This window comes from Protopterus annectens, chromosome 16.part0 (assembly GCF_019279795.1).
Source record: "Protopterus annectens isolate FY-2018-M chromosome 16.part0, PAN1.0, whole genome shotgun sequence".
Lineage (NCBI taxonomy): Eukaryota > Metazoa > Chordata > Ceratodontiformes > Protopteridae > Protopterus > Protopterus annectens.
Window position 1 is genome coordinate 792899001 of NC_056750.1, and position 13664 is coordinate 792912664.

Here is a 13664-nt window from a genome sequence, read left to right on the forward strand (position 1 = left end):
CATAGTCTATTACTGGAGTATGAGGGATGTTAGACAAGATAATAAGTAATAAGGGAGTAGCCTGATACCTAATAAAGATGAGTAATGGAGAGGGTTAAAGAGAAGGGGAGTGTGCCCCAGGCTTAATGAGAGAAGGCCAGAAAGTGGTGCTACAAGACAGTAAAACAAGATTAAAAGCTGGGGAGTTGCAAAGCTGAAGGAGAATGTGGGTCATGTGCTTAAGCCTACATGTCTACTATGACCCTATTAATAGGTCCAAAATAAAGTTAGGAGAAGTACTGAAAGTTTAGAATAGGGAAGTTTGATTTAACAGAATATATTTGCATAAAATTAATAAGTAATGAGATTACAATGGTGCTAACAATAATTTTAAAACAGAGAGACTGGAATAAGGTTATGGAGGTGGAATTGCTTTTGGCTTATTTCATATGATTACATAAGAGAATTAAATTTCTTGCAAGAGCTTAGTAATCAAACTGTTTTAGTGACAGGATAAGTACTGAATTAAAGTTTGATATATATGGGAAAAAGTACAATGCAAGAAAGTGAGGGCTTACTATTTCTAAATTGTGTGGGTGTGGACTACCTTGTGATTGGTTGTTGGGTGAGGGAGTGAGTGGTACAAAAAAGAACTGATGTGGAAGCGGGTAGGAATAGGGATAGAGTGGAGGAGTGAAGCAAAGCTGTGCAGAGCAAGGAGGAGTGAAGCAGGGATCCACTTCCACCTCAACTGGGCACTCCTCCAAAAACAGGTGAGTAGCGGTAGTGAAGCAAAGGGGAACTAGGATCCTGTGAGGCAAAGGAAATAAAAGTGAAAGAAGAGAAATATGAAGTAAAATAATAATTTGAAAGTAAATCTGAATAGGATGAATTGAAATTCAGAAAGATGAGAATACTGCTGGGAACTGCATCAGGCTAGAGTAGATAATGCCACCATATTAAATAGAAGGGACTGATAACTGGGTGAGGGTGAAAAAAGGAGGGATATATGTATTCTAAACAGAGAAGGCAGGTGATGAAAGTTGCAAAGGAAATATCTTGGGTTAATTGGTGAGGAGAGAAAGCAGGCCTTTAGTAAAGGGGGACCACCATCAGGATTTGAGTGAAGGGAGATTTTGTTGCAAAGTTGCAAACAGAGAGCAAAGGAATGCACTGAGAAGACAATACTAAAATATAATAACTGCAAACTTTTAATTGCTTGTGTCTGTTATGAGAAAGTAAACAGTAGGTAGTTATTTTAAGGTACTCTTGCCTTTTTGTATAACCAGCTCTGGTCGTCCTCTTTTTTTGGGCTTTTTTCTTAGCCCATCTATAGTCCTACTGAGTACTGTATTTGTTACACATTTCCATAGCTTCTTTACTCCCTCATTTTGACCCCAATCCCCCTGCTCATCTCTGTTCCTCTCTCCAACTTATCATAATCTACTCCTCTAAAATGCTGAACTACCATCTTTAGCCTTGTTTACTTACTCTTCCACCAGTTCTAAAACACACACACATAACAGCATCATCACCACTCATTAACAGCACATTCAGTTGGACATCACTGACCCCTAAACAGCTTGGTAAGAATGACGCCTAGAAGTCTGTTGTTACAGTCCACAGCTGGCTACACCACGCAAGATCCAAAACCTCATTTACCTTCCACTTTCTCTCTATACCAGTGCTCAGAATCTTCTCAATTCCCATCAGATTTTAATCTTCTTCCTCTTAGCACTCCTTTCCTCCTTCCTCCAGTCTCTTATCTATCTCATGCTGTGTGTCTAGGGCCTGATACACCATAGCTTTCATATCTTTCCACAGTGAGGACCCAGTCTCTTATCTGTCTCACACTGTGTGTCTAGGGCCTGATACATCATAGCTTTCATATATTTCCACGGTGAGGACTCAACCTAGGTTCTGAACTGGCCTGCTCCCTTGCCCCCCAAAAGGGGATGGTGTCCCTTTTCTTTTACCTCACATGGGACACCCTTTATGTAGGTTGCTACTCTACCCCCATCCATTTTCTCTGTCTCATTCCTAAACAAACTATAACCAGGCACTTCCATCTCCCATCTCTCCTGTCACTGGCTCATGGCTCTGTAATACCAGTAATGTCTACATTCTTTTCCAGCAAAGCTGCCAGGCACTTCCCCATCTTCCTAGCCAGAGTCACTGTACTAGCACCAGGTTAATTCCAATTCTCCCATTTGCTCCTCTCCTATGCATGTTTTTCTTCTTTCTATTACCCAAATACCTACACCTCTCCTCTGCATCTGCAACACACACACCAGTTTTCATTTCAGAACAAAGGCACAATCATTCAGATGCATCTTTTTAATCCCACTGCAAACACCACCACACCTTCTGGGTTATGATGAATCCTTGACACAAAGCTATAGCACTTCTTTCTTGGCTCCCTCCGTTCTCTTACAACTAAAGAAACCTGTATTGTGACTACTGCTGCCACAGTGTGTCATCACACTTCCTAGTGCACTCTCTGCTAGTGGCTCGCACACGTGACACTATATTCAACACTCTCTATCCTCATCTCTCTTTGCCACCTCCATGGTCTGCTTTCTTCTCTGACATGTCCTTCATTCCTACATGCACCATAACAGGTGACCACTCCTTCTCCTTTGGTGACTATAAGTCAGAACATTGAGGCAGTTTCGCTGTAATTTGGTCTCCCCTATCACCCTGGCTAACCATCCTTAACCCCATGGGGACTGCCTCACTAATCACCAAAACTCTTATCTTGTCTGAAAATATTCACAAGTCTTCCAGAGTCTGAAGCAAGACAGTTAGGGGATGGTATACCACTACTCAGATGGTAAATTTCCTATTAGATTATTTTGTACTACTTTGGGAGATTATTCACTATAGATATCACAAAAAGAAAGCTCATCACAGCTCATGCGGAACAAATACAGGCATTACATTCCCTAGCTATTGTCCCAATAGTCAACTTTCAAATGACTTGTTACAATGTTGACTAGAAGATAAATTACAGTTCTGAGAAATGCCTTCATATCATTCTGTTCATGCCACAACAGACAATACAAGTGTCTCATCACTACCTGTTGCAAAACAGAGATTAAAATTCTTGACATTACCAAAGAAAATGTAAACTGCAGATGTAAAATGTAGACAAAATGAAAAAAAAAACACTTTACTGAAGACTCCTTGGTTATCATCTTAGCAAAATCAGTAACAAAATTACACAAGGGGAAACTTTTAAAAAAGAAGAGTCGCTCACCCACCTTGCTGATTTCAGGTAGATAGCCCATCCAGCAGCCTCAGTCCATCATAAAAGCTGATAAAAATCATTATGGTTATCAAAGTAGGTGGTTTACTAATCCCCTACTCTCTCGTAGGTAATATCCAAAGATATAAAGGGGGGTAAGATGCACTGATGACCCAGCAGCTGTTCTGGTCTGGAAAGTGGAGCTGCTCAAGAGTCATGCAATACAAAACAGCATCATGTAGAGATCTAACACAGGACAACAGGAGGAAACTCACTGCATTAATGAGACAGATATTAAAATCAGAGTGAGGAAACTGTATCAGAAAAGAAAATTCACAAGGATAAAGAAAGGATATACAAAGCCTGAGGTGAGCTAGTACAAAGAAAAACAGAGACCCAAAGCCTTGTGAGGATATGAGTATAATTACTGCAGCAATGTGCCACCCAGTAACAGTAACAAAAAATCCTCAGTTTACAGTACAAATTAAACATCAGTAAACAAAAGACTGATATATAAAAGCAACCTGAAATGCACTGAAACAGATGTAAAGACAAAAAATTAAGGGGAAAAAAAATGATAAACTAAAATTCAAGCTTGACTGCACTAATGCCTACTAATGAATATTTTTTTGCAGTTTTTAACAATGTATTCGAGTTACTGAAAGGACACATCTGCATGTGGATAATCAAGTGACTTGCAGCACCTGCACAAGCGTAATCTGGTACAGCCTAACAGCAGCAAACTGATATCTGCAACCATTTCAAGCCAGAAGACATGAACGCGTTACACAATTCTTTCAGGTCTAGTAAAAAGAAGTTATGTACTCACCATAAAGTTCCATGTGATTGTTCCATCTCACCTTCATTCTTCACTGATGGGTTTGGAGCTGATCCTCGGCTCTGACACGGCTGTTTAGCAAAGCTCAGACATTACCAATAGCTCGAGACCAAGCCCCTTATCCCATGATGCATTGCTGGAATTACCTCAGATCTTGTTTGCTGCGTGTACCATATCCTAATAAGATGACTAATCTCCCCAGACAGGAAGAAACATTGAATAACCAGGATGAAGTCAGTCTCCAGGTCAACCGTCAGCCAGGTGGGGGAAGGAGGAAGGGACGTGAGAATGAAAGCAAGATGGAACAACTCACATGGAACGTTATAGTGAGTACATAACTTCTTTATGTGAAGTTGTTCAATCTCACCGTTCATTCTTCACTAATGGGTAACGCCCCTAGCACCCTAAATCCTGGGTGGCTCACAGGAGTACATTTTTCAGGACCGTAGAACCAAAGGAAGCCATGTCCCTGGAAGCCTTATCCACTTTGTAATGAGTGATAAAAGTGTGAGGCTTAGACTAAGTGGCTGCAGCACAGATATTGTCAAGAGGTAACTTTGCTTGAAAGGCAAAAGTAGTAGAGACTGCTCTGGTTGAATGTGCCTTCATTTTATGCAACAAAGACCTATTAGCAGATGAGTAAGTGTAGGTGATACAATCTGAAAGCCACTTAGAAAGGGCTGTTTTAGCCACTGGTCTACCTTTTCTGGCTTCAGAGAATGAAACAAAAAGCTGGTCTGACTTTCTGGTCTTTTGTTCTGTTCAGATAATATCCAAGCTTTCTGTGAACATCAAGTGTGTGCAACATGTATTTTAATTTGTTGGCATGGTTGCGGAAAAAAACGGGCAACTCAATAACTTGATTGATGTTTGTCTCAGAACAAACTTTAGGCAGAAAACAAGGGTTAGTCCTAAGGGGTACTCTGTCAGGATGAAAAATCATATAGGGAGGCTTGATAGATAATGCCTGAAGCTCTGACACACTGCGGGCAGAAGTAATGGCCATTAGAAAAATAGATTTCCATGACAGAAACTTGAGCTCACAAGACGATGCTGAATTGAAGGGAGAAAGAATAATATGGGAAAGTATGAAATTCCAGCTCCAGGGAGAATAAGGAGTCTTCACTGGAGGTCTCATGTGAAAGGTACCTTTGAGGAAGGCCTTGGATAACTGGTGTTGCATAATATTCAGTCCATCAATACCTAGATGGAAATTAGATATAGCTGCTAACTGGACCCTAACGGTAGCAGCTGCAGCTCCTTTGTGAAAAATCTAGGTCAAGAATTCTAGAATGGATGACAATGGAGCTTGGTAAGGATCAAGGTTTTTGTTAAAAGCCCAAATGGAAAATCTTTTCCACTTACTACGATACAATTTTCTGGTAGAAGGTTTGTGGGAAGCCAACAAAATTTGACATGTGTCATCTGAAAGATTATGAAGCCTGGCTATACGGGGAACTGGAGCAGCCAAGCAGTTAGCTTCAGTGACTGCAAGGAAGGATGGAGGTCCCCTGACAGGTGTGTCAGAAGGTCGGGAACTGGGTCCAGGGTCCATGGATCCTCCAAGAGATGATGGTAAAGAAATGGAAACCAAATATGCCAAGGCCAGTGAGGGGCTATAAGAATGACAGTCCTTCCCAGCGACTTAGCTTTCTGTAAAAATCTGGGTATCAGCGGAATAGGGGGAAATGCATAGAGGAGACCCGGGGGCCAATCATGTACGAGTGCATCCCTCTGGGGTTCTCCCAGAGGGGGGGGGGATCAGGGCAAAGTAGCTTCTGCATTTGGTGTTGATGTAACTGGCAAAAAGATCGCAACAAGGCTGGCCCCATTTGTGGAAATTCCTGTCTGCAATCTCCTGTTTGAGGGACCACTCATGTGGCAACAATACTGCCCTGCTCAGCTTGCCCACTATCACGTTGGATCTCCCTAGGATGTGCGTTGCCAACAGAAAGTGCTGGGATGACACAGCCCACTGCTTAACTCTGAGGGATTCTCGGCAAAAGGGGGTAAGACTTGGTCCCGCCCTGTCTGTTCAAATACCAGACCACTGACATGTCTGTCTGTATGACAAATGTCCTTAGAGGAAGAAAGTACTGAAAGCACTGCAACGCCAGAAGTACCGCTCTCATCTCTAGAACACTGATATGCAAATGTGACTCTTGATCCATCCATGTGCCTTGGGCAGTCTTTCCTTGAAAATGCCCCCCCCCCCCACCCTATCAGGGAAGCATCCGTGGTCATAGTGGCTATTGGAGGGGAAGTACAAAGGGGCATCCTATTGTGACATGTAGAGACATCAACCACCACTGAAGATCCCTCTTGCAAGAGTTTGTAATCAGAATCATATGATTCATTGCAACTCCTGGAAAGACCACTGAGTGAACAGGAGCCATTGAAGAATCCGCATATGCATCCTAGCCAATGGAATGGCTAAAATTGCTGCTGCCATCAAACCTAGTACTTTCAAGACCTCTGCAGCTGGAACTCTGTACTTTGAAACCAGTGAAATGATGTGTTGGCGAAGAATTGATACCCTTTCGACTGGAAGACAGAGTGGTGGTTGATGTGTCTAACTATGCCCTTATAAAGACGATATGGTGCGATGGTGGCAAGGCAGACTTTTCGGAGTTGAGCGTAATGCCTAAGTGGTTGCAGAGTGCCACAGTGGATTCTGTTGCCTGAATCAGTTGATGCCAGGTGGTGGAGGTAAGGAGCCAATCGTCTAGGTGCAGTAACACCTGGAATCCTAGACGCCTCAGATGAGCCATGACCACTGCCATACATTTGGTAAACACTCTGGAGGCTGTAGTGAGACCAAAGGGCAGGGCTCAAAACTGGTAGTAACTGGCTCCCAGCCAGAAATGCAAATGATCTCTGGATGGTCTGGCCATTTTTATGTGGTAGTACACATCCTTGAGATCGATCGAGCACATCCAATTGTCCTTCCCCAAAAAGGGGAGTATGGATTTAAGCATGACCATCTGAAACTTCTCTTTTTTTACAAATTGGTTAAGTCTGCTGAGGTCAAAAATGGGTCTCCAGTCCCCTGTTTTCTTTGGAACCAAAAAGAATCTTGAGTAAGTTCCGAACCCTATTTGGTCTGCTGGGACTGGTTGGATGACTCTTTTTTCTAGCAACTTGTGGACTTCTATGGTTGCTTGTTCCCTGTAACTGGCTGGAACATCCAGGATTCTTTTGACGGGAATGGTAGGTGTGGAGAACGATATGAAATACCCCCTGGAAATGATGCTTTGTACCCATATGTCGTTTGTGATATCTAACCAGGCTTCTGGGTACAAAGATAAGCAACCCCTGACCATCTCCAGAGCAGGGCAGTCGGGCTTCCTCTCAGGAGCGTTGGTAGGGTTGGCCAGAGAAATAATCTCTGTCACCCTGGTGTTGTGGACCCCCTTTACCGCGAGGGCGGCGTCTTCCATTATTACCCCATGCCTCTGCCCCTGGAGGGGGGTTCTCCACGTGTGTCTTGAAAGGTTCCTTGGGCATTTTGGAACCACATCTTCCCTCCCCTTTGGCCTTTGGGAAAAGGCCAAGTAGGGGTGGAAAAATGGACTCAGACAGCAGACAGAGTCTTTCCCACCTGTTCACACCTGGTCAATGTTTCTTTTACCTTTGGCCCAAACAAGGATGAGCCGTCAAATGGGGTGTTTACAAATGAAGACTTGAAATGCTCCGCAAAGGAACAGAGGCGCATCCAGACATGCCTGCGAAGAGCAATTCCTGTACCTGCAGCCCTACTCGAACCATCAGCTGCATATGATATGAGGTGCATGGATGAGTTCACAATGGAATTAAGGGTAGCAAGCTAAGCCAAAACTTTGTCGGAGATGCCTGCAACTACGATACCCTGAAGAGAATCTCGCAGCTCCTCAAGGGGATCTCTTTGCAGTCTGATGAAATGGGTCAGATAAGCTCATTGATCACAGAGCGAAAGTCGCTGAACTGAACATAGGTATCCATGATCCTGGACTCTCTGTTAGGAGGATGGATAGATGCAGAAGTCTCTGACAATTCCTTTGGGCAGAAAGGATTTATCGACAGGGGCACAAATGAATTTATTGGGCCTCCAGGGGACAGGCTCCATGGACTCCAGCGATTCCCACACCCTATGAGAGACTAATTGCATAAGCTCATCGTAGGGTGGAGACACCCAGGAGGTGGAAGGTTGAGACCTGAAAGCTTTCAGAAGAACCAACTCATCCTCAAGTAGGGCTTTTGGACTGCCAATCAACCCTCTGCCTAAGGATCTCAAGTATCTCCACAAAGGAGATGTCCTCAGAGGGGGATCGAGGGGACCCTTCTGACTCCTCCAAGTCAGTGTCAGGGACTCCTGTGAGGAGTCCAGGTACCTCCTCCTGCACAGTCTCTTCCTGGGTACTTCCTCAGTGGGGACTTCTGGGGAAGTCTCAGAAGAGCACGGAGCACCCAGTGGGGCTACCTGAGGATCTGGGTCTCTACCCTTGGGATGACTGATGGTAGCAGAAGCGGACACAAGCACTTTAAGGGAAGAAGAAGCCTTTGGAGACAACACCCGCCTCATGGCTGCGAAAGCATCATAACTCCGATGAGAAGGAATCGATGGACCCGAAGGGACTGCAATCTCCTCCTGCACCGATGCCATGGGCTCCGAGCCTGAGGTAGGAGTCAAGCTCACCCGAGCCGAAGCCCCGAGAGGAAGAGTGACTATCCTCCCCAGATCCGACAGGGGAGCATCGGCTCCTAGAGTCCCCGGTCGGCACTGAGGACACCCGAGCAGATGGAGCCAACGATACTGGAACAGCCGTCGGCTCCAAGGGTTCTACAATCATCAAGTCAGCCTCCTCCAGCTCTGAAGGACCGGTACGGCTTGGAGGAGGAGTAGTCAAGTCAGGAAGTGTGGTCTTTGGTTACAATGCCCAGGTCGGAGCCAACAACAATTTAGCTAGGCCTGGTGCCATTAAAAGCTTCTGTACCAGTCGATCCATGTCCGAATCAGAAAGGCTAACCAGTGACCTGGAAGAAAGCACTGATGGTGCCGACTGGAGAAGTGATGAAGAGGGAGTCTCGGAAACCGGTACTAAGCAAGTCCCAGCTCTGACAAGAACAGACTGTCGGCACCGAAGGCTGTGGAGTCGAGGTCACAGAATACTCCACTTTTTTTGATTTTAACTCCGAGGAAGATTTTGAGGATTTTGATGATTTGCTGGCCCCATCCTGGTCAGACAAAGCTTCTACAAAGGGGTGCTTAAGGATACCTCAGTCTATGAGTTTCCTCTTCATCTCAGCCAACACCCTAATAGAAAAGGAGTGGCAGATACTGCAGGACTCCTGAAGGTGCACCTCACCCAAACAGTAAACACACTGAACATGTGCATCTGTCACCGACATTTTTTTTCCACAGTCTCGACATTTTTTGAAGCCAGACTTTGGATGCTTCTCCTTATCTTCAGACATAATATCTAATTAGAAAAATAACCAGTATAAGAATATCAACAACTTTGACAACAAATGCCCAAAGGGCCACTCTAAATATAATACAACAGGGAATAAATATATTCCCCTAACTGTTCTAAACTATTCTAAACTACTGAGGCCGAGGCCAAGAAGTAACAAGTCACGCAAAAACGTAACAAGTTATAAAAGGGAAAGGGGAACACTTTTAACAGTCTAACACTATCTAAGCAAAAGATATATAAACATATACAAGAGAAAAATGAAGAAAAACTTGCAAATGTGTAGAAAATCCCACAAAAAGTCTCGAGCAACAGTGAAACCAAGAGATCAGTGCCGCGGCAAACTAGATCTGAGGTAAATCCAGCAATGCATCATGGGATAAGGGGCTTGGTCTCGAGCTACTGATAATCTTTGAGCTTTGCTAAAAGGCCGTGTCGGAGCCGAGGATCGGCTCCAAACCCATCAGTGAAGAATGAACGGCTAGATTGAACAACTTCACATTGATTATTTTCACTCTACATCTGAAACAGAAGTGTTCAAAATTACTTAAAAAACCTAAATCTTTATCAGACCTAACAAACAAGAAGTACAAATGCTTTTGAAATATTACCTTAGATATAACTGTGTCTTTCTAGCTTGTCTCTGCCACATATTTTACAGGAAGAAAACAATGAAAAAGCTATTTCAGTTCTAAGCACAAAAAAGAAGATCCTGGAAAAAAATAAACAGCAGCTCTACTAAACCACAGTTTATCTAGAAAACTCTCCCAAATGAATGACTACAAATATGAATAAGAAAAAGCCAATAATCACCACCCAATTAAGCTAACATAATTTTGGAAACAAATAATCATGATGAGAGCTATAGCTCATCTTAACAAATTATTCCTTGAAATGCATCAATCATGGTTTTAGTATGAGGCACTTATGTCACGGTTATCTGATTCCAGATGAAATTCAGATTAGATTATGATGCTAACAGATTGGTGACTACAATTGCCCATGATCTTCAAAAAAAACACCATTTCCCGTAATACCTAATATTTTGCACAAATATAACATTATTTGAAATGATTTCCTGGATTAACATTCTCAGATGTGCTGCAAATCTTAATGACTAATGGTGTTAAAATAAACCGTCTGATGTCAACACTGGTGAACTTGAAGACTCATTACTCAGAGCTTTCGTGACAAAACATTAATCTAACACAACAACAAACCCAAGTTAGAACAAAAAGTCTAGTGCTCTATCAGATCTAACATATGATTATGTGACCACTTGTTAAAAAAAAAAAAAAAAATAGTGTGTAGACAGGCCACTCTGTTGCTTTTAAAATAAGATCTACAAATGAAATAATCCTGCATTAGTAAAATTAATCTTAAGACTCTTCATTTATTAAACTGGTACTCTGAGCTGGAATAATACTTAATGGTGGTAAGTGCAACATTATACACTTTGGTAACAAGCCAATGATTTCTTCATTTTGTACAGTCAGCCCATTAGTACTGTAAGTAAAGGAAAAAAGATCAGGTGTATTTATATGATGAAAAAAGAAGTTATGTACTCACCGTAACATTCCATCTTTGTCCATTTTCATTCTTCTTCAACATATGGGTTTGGATCTGGTCCTCAAATCCAACTCAGCCAGTGTTCTACAGCTCGTGGAAACCAATAAACTCTTGTGCTCCTCCCTTACCCATGTTATATAGTTCCCCTCCTTCCCCAGAGCTTGTTTGCAGTCCACTAAGGAACAAAACAGGTATATGCATATACTATGGAAAATCACTTTCTGAAGCTTAAAGAAAGGAAACTTAACTCCTGAGCACTCTCCCGCTGTTCCAGAAGTCATCAAAGAAACATGAAAGGATGGGGGCTGGAGGGAGGGGAGCTGAGAAAGAATGAAAATGGACAACACAGATGGAATGTTATGGTGAGCACATAACTTCCTTGTCTGATGATGTCAATTTTCATTTATTCCTCAACATATGGGACAAGCTACCTGAATCCCAGGTGGACTCTAAGGAAAGCTATTCCTGACTACTGTAGAGCCGAAAGCTGCTCTTCCCCTCGAGACCAAACCCATTTTGTATTGAGTGATAAAGGTATTAGGGTTGACCCAAGTTGTGGCTGAAAAAAATATCACCTATGGAGGTTCTGGCTAGGAAAGCTGACGAGGTCACCATAGATCTTGTGGAATGGGCCTTTAAGGGTTCAGACAGGACCAGACCCAACTTGTTATACACAAGTGAAATACAATCAGTCACCCATTTTGATAAAGTTACCTTTGAAACCAAATGACCACATTTGGTTTCAGAAAATGATACAAAAGATTGATCAGATTTGCTGATTTTTTCAGTTCTGTGCATATAAAACGTAACTGTCTGTGAACATCCAATAAATGTAACAGGTATTCACCTTTGTTGGAGAAATTTGGAAAGAATACCGGGAGATTAATGGTTTGGTTAATGTAGATCCTGGCATCATCCTAGGTAAGAAGGAAGGGTTGGTTCTTAAAGATACCCTATCATTGTGAAAGATTAAGTAAGGAGGCTTATCAGATACGGCTTGCAATTCTGATACCCAGCTAGCCGATGTTATGGCTATAAGAAAAACTGGCATCCAAGTCAATTATTTTAGTTCATATCTTGCTGTAGGGTCAAAAGGACTCTAGGTTAGGGCCTGCAACATTATGGTAAGATCCCAAGACGGAGTAGGGTCCTTGAAAGGGGGGGGTAGTAAAAATGCTCCTTTTATAAAGGCTTTACAAAGACGTGAAGATACTAATGTAGAATTATTAATTCTAATATGAAAATTGGATATAGCAGCACACTGGACTTTAACTGTAGCTAAACTAGCCCTGTCACTGAAAATGGAAGCCAATAATTCAATAATTTTATAAACAGGTGCTGAAAAAGGGACCATGTCATGTTGTTGTGCCCAAAGGACAAATCTTTTCCATTTGCTCTTGTAGATTTTCCTGGTAGGGGCCTTATGAGAAGATAAAAAGAATGTGGTGCACTGGAGAAGAGAGCTCAGGATGTCTGACTATCACTGGAATTGGAGATACCATGCGGTTAACTTGAGGGCCATGATATCCAGGCGAGTCAAATCTGTCAGATGAGACAGGCGGTCTGTAACTGTATCTAGAATCCAAGGTTGATAAACTAGGTGAGGCCAAAGGAAGGGAAACCACATCTACTGAGGCCAATAAGGGGCAAGGAGGATGACTCTATTCTTCACACAAGATGCTTTCTGCAGAAATTTTGGGATTAAGGGAGTTGGAGGGTAAGCATAGAGAAGACCTGGAGGCCAATCACGAAGGACAGCATTTCTGAGACTCCCCCAGATAAAGGATTGGGGCAAAGAAACTGCTGCATTTCTTGTTCAGGGAAGAAGCAAATAGGTCACAGCATGGCTGGCCCCACTGGCGGAATATCATTTCTGCCACCTCTGTGCTGAGAGACCACTGGTGAGATAATATGGACCTACTCATCTTGTGGATATCCCTAGTATATGCATTGCTGTCAGAAATCGATTTGAAAATATCACCCATTGCCACACTCTCAGGGCTTCTCGACACAAAGGGTAGAATCTGGTTCCTCCTTGTTTGTTGATGTACCATACTGTGGACATTTTGTCCATTTGAATCTATACTAAATTACTATACAAACATTTATATAGATGCATGGAATCAGAAACCTTGACAGGACTAAATCATCCTCCGCAAGGAAGAGTAAACCTGCCTGGTGGACATCTGCAATAAATAAACTCTATAACAAAAGAAAAAAAATTGCTGTCCAGGACCAAGAAGCAGCAGGCACCCAACTGGAATCAATCTCTCTTTAGGCTAAACAAGCAAATAAGAGAAAAATCCTCCAAAGAAAATTTCAAGTCCAAATTAGCCACATCTACTAAAGACAATCATAACGCCTTCTTCAAATTATGTCCAATATCTCAAAGGTAGCACCCAGATCTGTTCAGAAGTGGTGGTCAAGGACACCACATATACAAATACTGTAGATATAAGCAAACTTGCTGCCTGACAGACTAAGTGAAAATTTCACCCCTCTGCCCCCTCCCCCCAATCAGTAAATCAGGACATTCCCAGTACTACCCCTTCCCCTTATATCTACGGATCATGTCATC

At 42.7% G+C, this 13664-nt stretch overlaps 1 protein-coding gene across 1 annotated transcript in view; it reads right to left on the reverse strand.

Moving 5' to 3' along the window:
* LOC122790655 (exonuclease mut-7 homolog) overlaps window positions 1-13664 on the reverse strand; it is a gene marked incomplete in the record, with an annotated part of 2442473 nt that overhangs the window by 536908 nt on the left and 1891901 nt on the right.